Raw genomic sequence first — 13,060 nt, 5'->3', positions numbered from 1 at the left:
GCAACATGTTAAAGGTCAATGTGATGCAAAGTGCTTCGCAGTTTTCATTCGCGGAATGAGGCCTAAAAGACTAGAAGTACTAGAAGGTCGAGGTAGGGTTTGAGTGTGTATGAGAAACCTTAGCCTAGTGTACAATGTTTTGTGCCACCTTTTGCAATATTTTTTGTATCATGGATGCATCTGGATCACATTAATCTAGCTTTCAAAGCTTGCACTGACTATCGATGCCATAATTAAATCTAATTGAAAGAGATAAAGGGCCTCTTTTTGTTTTTCTTCTCATTGTCTATGCTTACACAAATCAACTAAACATGGTATTCTTAGAATTGTGTGGTTTTGATTTTGTTTGCTGTAATACAACTAATTAGATTGCTGCAGCCTATATTGTTTGCCAATTTGAGCAGCTTTTTTTATTTATCCCCAACAACTTTTGTTTTTTCCCCCCAAAAGACCCAAAAATGACTTCTAAATATACAATCTATATAACAGTGAACCAACGTTGGATAAATTAATAAATTTACTAAAACAATAAAACTTTTGTCCTAACTCGGGCCAGTAAGCTAAATTACAAATAATGTTGTAATTTTTTCCCCCACAACTACTATATGAAATAATGAAATTGCTAGTTTTTTCCTCACTAAAATTAATATATATTATTTACTCTCTATTGTTTTCATAATATCAAAAATCTTTTTGTCACAAAAAAAATTAAAAAAAAAGAGAGAGATAAATAGATCATTTGCTCGATATTCTATCTTAAGAATATAAAATATAATTTATTACAAAAAAATTGTTTAAAATAACAACAAATATAAGAAAATATTAATTTTTTTATTCACATAGAAAACCATAGCTATTATTTTTATTTAAATTTTTATTTGAAGGAAATTGGACTCGAGTTTAAGAATCTGTAGACAGAGAAGAAGTGCAAACACATCAACAACCAAAAGTCAATGAGCAACACTTGTCAAGTTCTATTTGGTATTGCGACGCTGTAACTTTTAAGTCACGGCTGTTGTGACAAAAAAAGCCGTAATATGAAACATAAATTGATAGTGTGTAATAAATATAGCTTTTAAATAATAATTTTGATAAAAATAAGAAAGACATTATAGGTTTTTTATTATATATGTGTGGGACCAATCAACTTAACTTCCGCAGGCAGCAAATGTTTACCAAATACTTTAGTGTTTATAACTTTTAAATTACAATTACCCAATCTTAATACCAAATAGAACCTTATTGCAAGAAGCTAAAGTTTATATTGAGGTATGTACCAAAGCAATTTGCATAAAATGGCAGCCAACCTGATGGTGGAACAAAGAGCGGTTGTGCGCTCCCACGGATTTGGTAAACTCTTTGAGCAGAATTGTGGTTTGATGATAAGAGGAACTATGTGATTGGCTAGTAGATAGGTTTGATACCACAAAGTCGACTTTATCTGTTCATGGAAGAGAGTTGGAGTGTTTTGAAAAATTTTAATATACTTGTAAGCGCACGAATTTAGAAATAAAATAGTGGTAACGAGGTCAAACCCACAGGAATTGTTATAAATTATAAAGTCTAATTTAACTGTAAAATTAATATTAATCCTAACCTAGTTGAGCAAATTGAGTTTTTAAGGGAAATAAAACTAATTAAAATAAGAAAACAATTAAAGCAAAGGAAATTCAATAAGACAAAAATTACCAATGTTTCAGAATCCACCACTATTCAACTGGTAATTATCTAATTATTAATTAATTCCCAATTTTAGAGTGACAACTCGAAATCAATCTATGTCATCTCATAAATATAATAATTAAGCCCAAATAAAATTAATCTTGTGTAGGTTCTTTTTCTGTTTAATAGTATGACATCTAAGCATTCCATATAAACATATTGAATAACAAAGAATCAAAATTTTCCTAAGCACTCTGTATAAATAATTTAATGAAAGACACAGAATCAAAGATAATCATATATAAACTTTATAGATCCAAGCATAAATTTAGTCAAATATTAATCATAACAATCAATAATGCATGACAAAATTGGTGAAAATAATTTAATAACATCTAACTAATCATGTGAAATAAGAAGCATAAACATTAAAGCACACATGTAGGGAATTAATTAAATAAAAATGTAATTATTTCATTGAATAGGAGTTCATCCTTAACCTTAATATAAGAAAATTAGTTAGATATACTTGAATTGGGAGCAACAAATAAAATAAAACCAGCCATGAGAAAATTGATATGCTGATGCTCCTTTTCTGCTCTCTATCTTGTGGCTGCCTCTCTCTCAAAAGCCTAAGACAGCTTTTATAGTCTTCAAAATGGACCCATCTTTTTAATTCTAAAGCCAAAAACTTGACCTTTAATTTGTTTTGCTCTCACGCGTGCCCAGCACTTACATGAGGATTCCTTTTTTTAATGCTATGCACATGCTAACAATAATGGCAATTGCTTCTCACGTGATCTCTTCTCTTCTTTAATTAAATCTTGATAAATTAATTCTTTTAATTCTTTGTCCTTCAATTGATTCTGAATTTAATCTCCCTTGCTTCCTAAATTGAGTTTCTTCATGCCTTTTTATCCATAATCTTCAATTAATTCCCTATTCAATAAAATAATTCAATTAATTAAAAATAAAAAATAAAAATAACTAACAATTATATAATTAAGGATAAAATATGTATATATTATATGCTCATCATGGAGCTTAGTGCACAAAATTTTGGGTATATAATGGCAATTTCAACGGTGGAATGAGTGTGCAATTATTTGGGCAACCTTTTGCTTTGGTAGGCTTATGCTAACGAGATACAAGCAAGAGAAACTAGAATATGTAGGTGGGTGCTTGCAACATTTGCAGGAAGGTTCTAATGAATGAGCTAGCCTTGTCTCTCTAATGAAATCCTTTATCCTGATTAGTAAGAAAACTTATTGTATAATATTGTTGTGGGTTGAAATTTGTGGGATGCTATTCAACTATGCCTATGTTTGTTTCTTAAGAACTTTTATAATGTGGGTCAATAATACTTAACGGCATAGTAATATAATGATTAATATATACGCATGCAGATCTTATACATCAATTCTGTAGCGCATTGGAAAATACAAAAAGATCCATCGATGTGTCCTGTTGTTCTTTGGAATGCGAACGATATTAAGAAGTTTGTGAAATGGTTGGAGGAGAAGGCATTGGAACGAACACGATATGAGGATTGTAGATGGCTTAACAAAGGGGCACTTGGGCAGGGTATTAAAAATTCAATGATGTTAGGATCCTACCATTAACCATTTGCGTTCCAATTTGATTCCCAATGTCATATGTCAATTATTTATTAGATGATAAATTTCATAACTTGTAAAATTACTTAATCACCATCTAATGGATGAATACCACATCAATTGGAACTCAAATTGAGACCTAAATATTCGGATGCCTAACATTACTCTTAAAAATTTATTTTGTAAGAGTGGCATCTTAATCATTTTAAATGTGTTAAATCTCTAAGTTTCTAAAATACCAGTGTTTGGCTATCTTCCCTTATTACCCAAAAATAAATAAAAATAAGAGTTTATCATTTATTTAAGTGAGATTGTAATTTCCCCCGGTTGAAATCAGTATTTACCATTCACCTTTTTCTTTTTTGTTTTCATAATATCCAAAAATCCTGTAGCACCAAAAAGTTTAAAGGAAAACAAGTGTAAATGGTTCATTTGCTTGATAATTTATCTTGAAAATATAAAATGTATATTTATTATAAGAAAAATATTTAAAAATAACAAAAATTACAAGAAAAAATATCTTATTATTAATTTTTTTATTCATTTGACACATATATTTCTTATTTTTAGTACTTCAAATTTTTTATTTTAATTTTTATTTACATATTTATTTAATTTATAATAAATATGAATAAAAGTGTGTTTCAAAATGAGAGTAATAATGTAATTAGATTACTTTGCAATGCGAGTTATTGGCTATTATAAAAAATAATAAAAGTGTTACTAGTATATATTGATTTCAGTAGGGGAAAGCTGACAACCTCCCTTCACTTAAAGTAGTTTTCCTCATTTCTCTCATTTGTTAGTTAATTTTTTTTTTCAAATTAGTAATTCTTTCACTACCCTTGTTTTGCTTTGCTTTGTACTATCTTATTGAATTTGGGGTGCATTCGTCAGCTTGTATTACATTGTATTATATTGGATTAAAATATTGTTCTTACACAAATCCATGTTAAGCTATAATTTTTTTATTGCATTGCACTATATTGAAAAGGTGAGCAATACAATGATGCTGCGTTTACTTTTTGGATTGGAGTGGGAATCCTGAGGAGTGGGAATCCTTGGATTAGAAGTGTGGAGTGGGAGTGGGAGTAGGGTGTTTACTTAGACTAAATGAAAGTATGGATTGTCAATCAGAATCTCAATTATTTGTTTACTTTGTCTTGGATTGGGAGTAAATTATTTTAAATTACAATTTTATCCTTATGTACAGAATTATAATTTGTAATTAAAAAATTAATAAAAAAATATATTTGGAAAATAAAATAAATATTTTATTATATTTATAAATTAATAATAATTACTAATATTCTTAATTATGTAAATCATAATTTTTTATTAATTTTAATTTAAATTATGTGAATAAAAATTATTAATAATAGCAACACAAATGAAATATTATTATTGATAATATAGTACAAAATTAATATTTTTTTAGAATAAAATATTTATTATTATTAATTAAATAAATAATTAATATTTATTAAAATTAATGTTTAATATTATTAATTTAAATATAATATTTATTTATTTTTATTTTATTAAATTTAATAAAATAAATATGATATAATTATTATTTTTAATAAATATGATATTATTTATTTTATTAAATATGATATTATTTATTTTATTAAATATTATTTATTTATTTTATTAAATATTATTTATTTATTTTATTAAATATTATTTATTTATTTTATTAAATATTATTTATTTATTTTATTAAATATTATTTATTTATTTTATTAAATATTATTTATTTATTTTATTAAATATTATAAGGATAAAATGGGAAGAGGGGGGAGTGGATTCCCACTCCCACCTCCCCCCATGGGAGTGGGAATCCCACTCCCCACTCCAAAATTGAGTGGGACCCACGGATTCCCACTCCCACTCCCCCCTTTTTTAAGGTAAGTGAACACTGGAGTGGGAGGAATCCACACTCCACACTCCCACTCCAGCAAGTAAACACTACCTGAAAAGAGTATAAAATAATCCAATGGGCGAGTAAGGCTTAGGCTCTATTGTATTATAATACTATTCATATTTTAAATTTAACCATTTTACTTTTATTATTCAATAATTTATAATAAATTTAAATTTTATTAAATGCCAATTTATATTTATATTAAATAAAATTTAATTTAAATAATAATATAAGATATAAAATATCAATAAACCAAAATATTTAACAAATAAATGATAATACATTATTTTACTTTTAGTACATAAAATCATTTTAATTATTTTAATTTAAATGTGTGAAAAGTACTTTAATTATTTAATCATCTATTATTTACTAAAATTTAAATTTTAAAAAATTTAAATTAATAATTATATTCGACAGTAATATATAAAAAATAGTTTATAATTAAATTGAAATTTTAATATAATATTATATTATTATATTATATCATTTGATAATAGTGTATTATTAAATTATTTTATGTTATAAAAATTAATGCATAAAAATAATTATTTAATAATTAATTTCAAAAATTGATTATATAACAATAATTATTAACAAATTTAAATAATGCTAATTTACTTTTAATATTAATATAAAATAATATTACAAAATAGTATTATATATAATACAATTTATAGTATACAAAATATTATATTGATTACAACTTATTGTAATACTCCATAATGCAATACAACTAATACAATGTAATGCAATTTAGTGTGCCAAAGGCACCACTCAAGTATTATGTACCAGATTCTAAAGACATGTTACTTCTTTTATTTTTTTTCTCTTGAGTGAATGTTTTGTTTGGTCTTTCATATTCACAAAGTGTCTATTAATTCTTACTGTTGCTGGAACATGGCTTACTTTGTCATAGAAATCTCTTAAGGAAAGCGTATTAGTTGCCTAAAAATAATTAAACTCTAGTTTTGTAAAATGTTAGAGAAGGTTGACACCAAGGTCTACTCCATTGATTAGTAGGCAGCCTTACTAAGACCTAGCTCTTAGGTTCAAGTGTAATGTAATATGAATGTATATGTGTTTAATTAATGAAAAATGTTAGAGAAGAAATGAGATAAAATAGAAAGTTTCAGGTTTTCCTCCCAAAATCATTTAAGAGGAGCTTAAAATGCTTTTTGGGAAAATTTTCATCACATGTGAAAGGCTCATGTACCGTATATCACTCGCATGACTTCTGTCTTCTGCTAGAACTAAAGTTCTTAATGGCTTGCTTATAAACATTGAGCAAATTAATTCTTAACAATCATTCAAAGCTTAACACCATCCCTGGACCATTGTTGTAGCCTATATCAACTTAATAGAATTAAGCTAGTAAAATATTTGAACTGTGAGTACTCAGAAAATTAGCAACAATGTACAAATTTAGAAAATCATAACTTACGTTCGAGCATTAACTATATAATGTCTGGATGGAAGTCTAACTATACATAAATTGTTGGTGAATTTTTTTTTTCTTGTTATAGTTGATGATCCTTAGGAATATGGTTAATGCAGGTTGCATTGCATGAGGAGAGAAGAGGAGGTCAAACAGAATGTGGGGAGAGTAGTAAAGTTGTAACTAGAGAGGGTAAAGAGGATAGGAGGTCATCCATTTGGCTGCTTTTCAATGGTCTACTCCTAAATTACTTAAATATCTGCTCATCTCAATAATGTATGTAGTATCCGATTGCATACAAACTTGAGCATATATTAGACTTTCTATTGCTGATGCATAAGGAATTTTTTGCATTTCCTTCTCCTCAAAATTATTCTTAGGGCACTGATTGAGACTAAACTTGTCTTTCATAGCCACAAATGTATTACCTAGTCTGCGATCTTACATGCCTTATCTCCTAAGAACTGTTTTGCCTAATACAAAAGAGTCATCATCAAGACCTTTCATCTCAAAATTCTTAGTTAGAAGTCTTTTGTTGTCATGCAATAAGCTTATATCTTGCTAGCAAGCAAAATATCATCAATAAAACTACAAAAATATACTAGCTCCGAACAGAACTTATGGCATTTGCAATCATCATCCAAATTCATTTGAAAATTGAATGAGATGATCACTTGATGGAACTTTAAATACAATTATTGAGATGCTTACTTGAGCCTATAGATGGAATTCTTAAGTTTACAAGCCATAATCTTTGGATATCTTGACATAAAGACTTCTGCCTACACCATATAGATTGTCTTATCAATGGTACCATTGAGAAACGCTGTCTTGACATCCATCTGTTATAACTTAAGAGAAAGAGTCTTTCGAAGAAATCTAAGAGAGAGTCTTTTAATCATTGATGCCTCTTTGCAATAAGACACACCTTGTACCTTTCCTCTTTGCTTTTCGAATCCCTCTTGGTTTTAAATATCCATTTGCAATTAATAAGTTTTGCACATTTTGGTATAGGACAATAGCTCATACGTCATTGTTCTTCATGAACATCATCTCCTCATTCATGGCATTAATCCACTTTTAAGAGTTAGACTTTGCATGACTTGATGGAAGTTGATTGGATCATCTTCCATCACTCCAATTGAAACAACCCGCCCTGAACCCCCACGACGAGTCTATTTAGTCTCATCAAAACTAAGTTGATAATAATTTAATTAGTAAGGATTCTGGCGAAAATTCGGTAAAGTTTCTTTTATAAATATAACACTGCCACCTCGCAAATATGTAAAACAAACATTTCCAAAATAATTCAAAATTACAGCCAACTCCAATAATCACCATTCTCAACCAAAATATTGAGTTTTACCCAAAATATCTCCAGAATATCAAAAGTTTATATTATAACTAATATTAACATATATTGGTTTATTTTTAATCTGAAACGAATAATACAAAAAAATTATATAATAAAAAAAAGATATGATCAAAATGCCCTAACAAAAATCATCTATATCTTCTAACACCATCACGTGGCCAAAATTTAAAATATCTACAGTCATTGGGTCGATTTGATGTACCCGCAGGGGGGCGGGGGGATGGGGAAAATAATAAAACGGAATGAGTATAAAACTCAGTAAGCTCAGTGAGTGGTTAGTAGTTTTTGAAAATAAACTTACTTTAAAATAATTATATCATTTCAATAAATAACTTTACCAAAATACCACAAGAAAACTTAAATAAACTCATTTAATTATAAATCATGCACTGACAAAAATATAAGATATAATACCATATAAAATCAAAGAAATTACAAACACACTGTAATCTCAAATACTGGATTCTGAAATTGTCTCTAAACAAGTACCTAGAGGAATAATCTCGTCATACCCAGACCTCAACAGACGGGCAATGACATACTATCAAGATACCATTATGCCCCAGAGCTACACGGATAGATAGGAAAATGCCATCTTATATCTCATCATATCTGTACATGCATAATCTAGTCCCTAAAGGACAAAAACGCCCAAGTTTACGGCCCAAAACCTCTGTGTGTACTAGACGAGCCCCAAAGGCATGTATCTCATATATATCTATATCACTGTTATCATTATACCACATGCATATGCCCCCAAAAGGCAGAAGCGCCGAAACACATGGCCCAAAGTCTCAATGAGTGTTCAGATGGGCCCCAAAGGCCTCATCATATATGTATCACTATAGCTAGCGAATGATATTGTCTAATGATTTTGCAAATAACCTTTTATACACATATACATGAATGTATAATCACATTGTAAATCTCATTTCTTTTTCCATTTACATACTTTAAATCCACTTTATTTTTTTTTAAACTATTGTCATGCATTTTCTCAAAATCGATAATAAATTCATTAATCATACGTGTTTTTAATAATAAATATCAATATGTAGATAAAAATTCATTTTCGAGAAAATCATTAAATCAGAGCATTAAATATTTATTTATCAAACATGTAATACTGTATCATAAAATCATAATATATTATGAAAATATGTTTCGTATAGTCCACTCACAGTGACGATGTTCATACTCGATTAACGTTCGCGCCCGCGGACTGGTTCTCACTCCCGAATCTTCCTAAATCAAGGAAATGACATAATTATTTTTCCAAATCTGAACTAGGACTAAATTTATGCAATAAACTTGAAACGAACATTTATCCATAATTTACAACTCCCGTGTCAATAAAATTATTAAAATACCCTCGAATTCGTAAATCATTAAAATACTCCTAAATCGTACATTACCAAATTACCCTCATAATCATAATGACCAACCTATCCTCAATTTAAAAAATTACTAAAATATCTATAGGGTCAAAAATTACAAAATTACCCTCAAAATGTGAAATTACCGAATTGTCCTCGCCGGTTAACGGTGACCGGAAAGCTCGGGTTAGACACCTCTAGCAGAGTTGAGTTCAATGGTTGTGGTATCACACCCTTCTTAAAGGAACCGTACGTAAGACTCTCGCGTTATACGGCTCCATGCCAGAATTAGGACTTCCCCTTTCCTTTGACCAATGGGTACTTGCGGTTAGCTCTCACGCGTGGCGACAGTGCCGCAATCTAGCTTGAAATCCGTGAGCACCTCAACAATTGGCCGGCGTTGAATTGGTGACTTCTGGTGGCTGTGGATGGTCGGAAATGGAAGGTGGTGATCTGAGGAACCAAAACCCAGCCGGTGGTGTGACTTAATTTCGATAGAATCCATGGCGGTGGTGATGGGTTTGGCTGCGAATTTTCGTGCTACAAACAATGGTGTTCTGGTCGATTTTTGGCAACAGTGATGGCATGTGAGTAATGGCTGGCTCAAGAGCTTTCGTTTGCTACCTTCCATGGTTGGTGAGGTGACCGGTAATCAGAGATATGGTCGGGTTAGGTTCGTAGGTTTGGGTCGGTTTGATAGCTTCGCCCGCCCCCCCCCCCCCCCTCTCACGTGTGAATATGTTTCCCCTTAAAACAAATTTCTAGCTTCTTTTATTTTTTATGTAATCGCCTTTCTCTCTCTCTCTCTCTTTTTTCACATATGTTACACTAATATCCATCTTATGTTTTTAGAGAAATACAATATAGCTAGCTGGCATTGCTCTTCTTCTTTCTCTAGTAGATCTCCTTAATGACATAGGCTCTTGTGGTGGTAGAGTTTGTTCCTCTAGAACAATTTCTTATATAGGGCTTCTCTAACATTGTCTTGATCTTTTGTGTCTCGAACAAAATTAAGGATGAGACTCTAGTTAATACTTAATACCAATAACACAAGGGGAATATCATTAATGTGCATGCATGTCTGCTCTGTATTATATAAAACTTATAAGGTATTTTATCTACTATGGTCAATATCATTATGACCAATAACTGGCTAGTTTTATTTTATATATTTTTTTAACATTATACAATTAGAAATCTATTGGGACTAACCTAATTTAGTGCATGTTTGGGATAGCTTTAAATTATTAAACATATAAGTGATTAGTTAACAATATAGTAGTCAAAAAGTGTTTCGTAAATTCACTTTAAAAGTGATTTTAAAACAATCTGATTCTCAATTAATTAGATCTTATATTGATTTGTAAAAGCAACTTAGAGTAGCTTTTCCAAACATGATTATTTCAAAATCAATTTTTTAAGGTACAATATCGTAATTATCCTTCACAACATTTGTTTATCAAAAATACCCTTACACAATAATTAATTAATATTTAAATCTTATAAATTAAATTTAAAATCAAAAATAACTTCGGGCATATAGTCCCAGCAGTTTGTCATCAGCGAGATTTTTCCGGTGCTGGTGAAAGAGAAAGTTGTCCTTCGATGATAAATCAGCAGGGAAACTTTTCCGTCATTGTCGACGACACTGGCACTGTTTCCGCGAAAGAAATTTCAACCTCCATTCATTTATTTCTTGTTATTAGGTATTTTTTTTATTACTTAGCATTTAATATTGACTAATGATTTTTTTGGAAAGATAACATAAAGTTGAAAGTTCCTATTAATTAACTGACATTTACTGTTAATGATTTATAGAAAATATAAATAGAAAGCTGAGAAAAATTAAAATGATTTGTTTATTAAATAATATGCTTTAAAATTAATTTTATTTGGTTTGTATATAACTAAAATATAATTAATGTCTATTTTGGTTATTTCAACATTTTTTTTATTAATTTACTAAACATGCAAGCTAAATCATATGATAAGTAATTATATTATAATCTAAACTTACCAAATATGAAACTAAATTATTTATAAATCTGATTGTTTCAAAACTTATCTTAAAATAGATTGTTTTGGGAAGCTAAAGCAATCCCAAATATATCCTAAATTTTATTATTATACAATACAGATATTGAGAATCTATATTTCTATCTCTACTAATATTCAAGGAAGGGACACATCCATTCTCTAAGAAAAAATCTACCCCACTTAATTATGGGGAAGATATTATTATTTTTTGGCACTTATTCATTTGAAGTGCGATCCGATAAGATTGCTTAATTTATTGATGAAAAGTTGAAAACGTTTGAAATGAACAAGGCATTGAAATGAACAGGCATCTTTTCTTATTTAAAAATAGGGTAAAGACAACATTATGTTTTGACACTCCAACAACTTCAGAGCCATTTGCTATCTTCTCTTTTGCTAATCAGTAAATATTATACAAACAAAGGATAAACAAGATCTCTTTCCTATCTTGGTTGAAAGTAACAACGCACAGCGCGCGCTTCCATTAAATTGTCATATCAACAGATTCTAGTTTGAGCCCTTCAAGTGAATGAGAAAGGTTTGATTTTTCAAAATTAGGCAAAGTTTAACTATAGATTCATGCGGAATTAAGAGTGGCGCAGCAGGATGTAGACCCATTGCTCCTTTGAGAATCGCCTATAAGCATATAAATTAAAATTTTTATGTATGTTTCATTTACTTATCCTTTTTTTCCTAGCTGAATGTCTATTTCATTTTGAGCCGTTTTTAAAATATCATGATGGTTGGGAAACAAAGAGAGAACCCATGTGAATTTTATTGTTATGGTGTCTGTTGTAACTAAGATAAGACCCTGCAAAATTGGTAGTGTGCATATGTTGAGTCTGCTTTTACAAAGACAAACAAATGAATTCTCAACCCCGCAATTGAATAAAAATCGATCGACTGGACTAAATTGTATGATAAAAATGAAATTTTCCCTTATTAACCGATTGGGAAAATACAGAATAATTATTATTATTGTTTTTTTTTTTTTGATGAATGACCTTGACGGTGGAGAGAGCTTCATTAATAAAAATAAATGGAATTCTATTACGCACAAAGGGGCATAGCGAGCCTTACGCTTTACTAGTCATAAATATTTATTAAACCGATTAGCTACATGAATAGAAACAGAATAATTAAATATTCGCATCAATTCACAAGTTGCAGATTCAGCTGCCCACGTTTGAAAATCTCATCCTCATCATCTTCAATATTGGCGTAAACAACTATATGAATGATTATAAGTGTAAACTGTTTTTAAAAGCATATAATATTCCGACATGAGATAAGTACCAATTAGTTTAAACTAACTAATAGGGAGATTGTCAATTTCTCCCTACAGTAATCAAGATATATTATTTTTTTTCTTATTATTTTTTTAATGACAAAAAACACTCCTGACAGCATAAATTTACAATAGTATCCTTATTTTCAACAACTCTTCTATTTATATTTATTATAAATTAAATAATTCACATGAATAGAAACTAAATAAAAAATTAAGCATTAAAATCAAGAAATATATGTTTTGATATAAGAAAAAAATTAATAATAAATTTTTTTTCTTGTACTTATTTATTTTGTGAAAATTTTCTTATAATAAATATATAAGAAAATTATATAAAA

General features: G+C 29.1%; 1 long non-coding RNA gene across 1 annotated transcript; it reads right to left on the bottom strand.

The window, feature by feature from the left end:
* Positions 1–2,196: 2,196 nt before the first annotated feature.
* Positions 2,197–10,106, bottom strand: LOC112097687. The gene is made up of 3 exons (XR_002905184.1): positions 9,522–10,106; positions 9,200–9,263; positions 2,197–2,601 (listed from the first exon to the last, which is right to left on the bottom strand). It is a non-coding gene; the product is annotated as an uncharacterized LOC112097687 (long non-coding RNA).
* Between the last annotated feature and the right edge of the window lie 2,954 nt (positions 10,107–13,060).

This window comes from Citrus clementina, unplaced genomic scaffold (genome assembly GCF_000493195.1).
Source record: "Citrus clementina cultivar Clemenules unplaced genomic scaffold, Citrus_clementina_v1.0 scaffold_5, whole genome shotgun sequence".
Taxonomy (NCBI): domain Eukaryota; kingdom Viridiplantae; phylum Streptophyta; class Magnoliopsida; order Sapindales; family Rutaceae; genus Citrus; species Citrus x clementina.
This window is presented reverse-complemented; position numbering and strand designations above follow the sequence as displayed.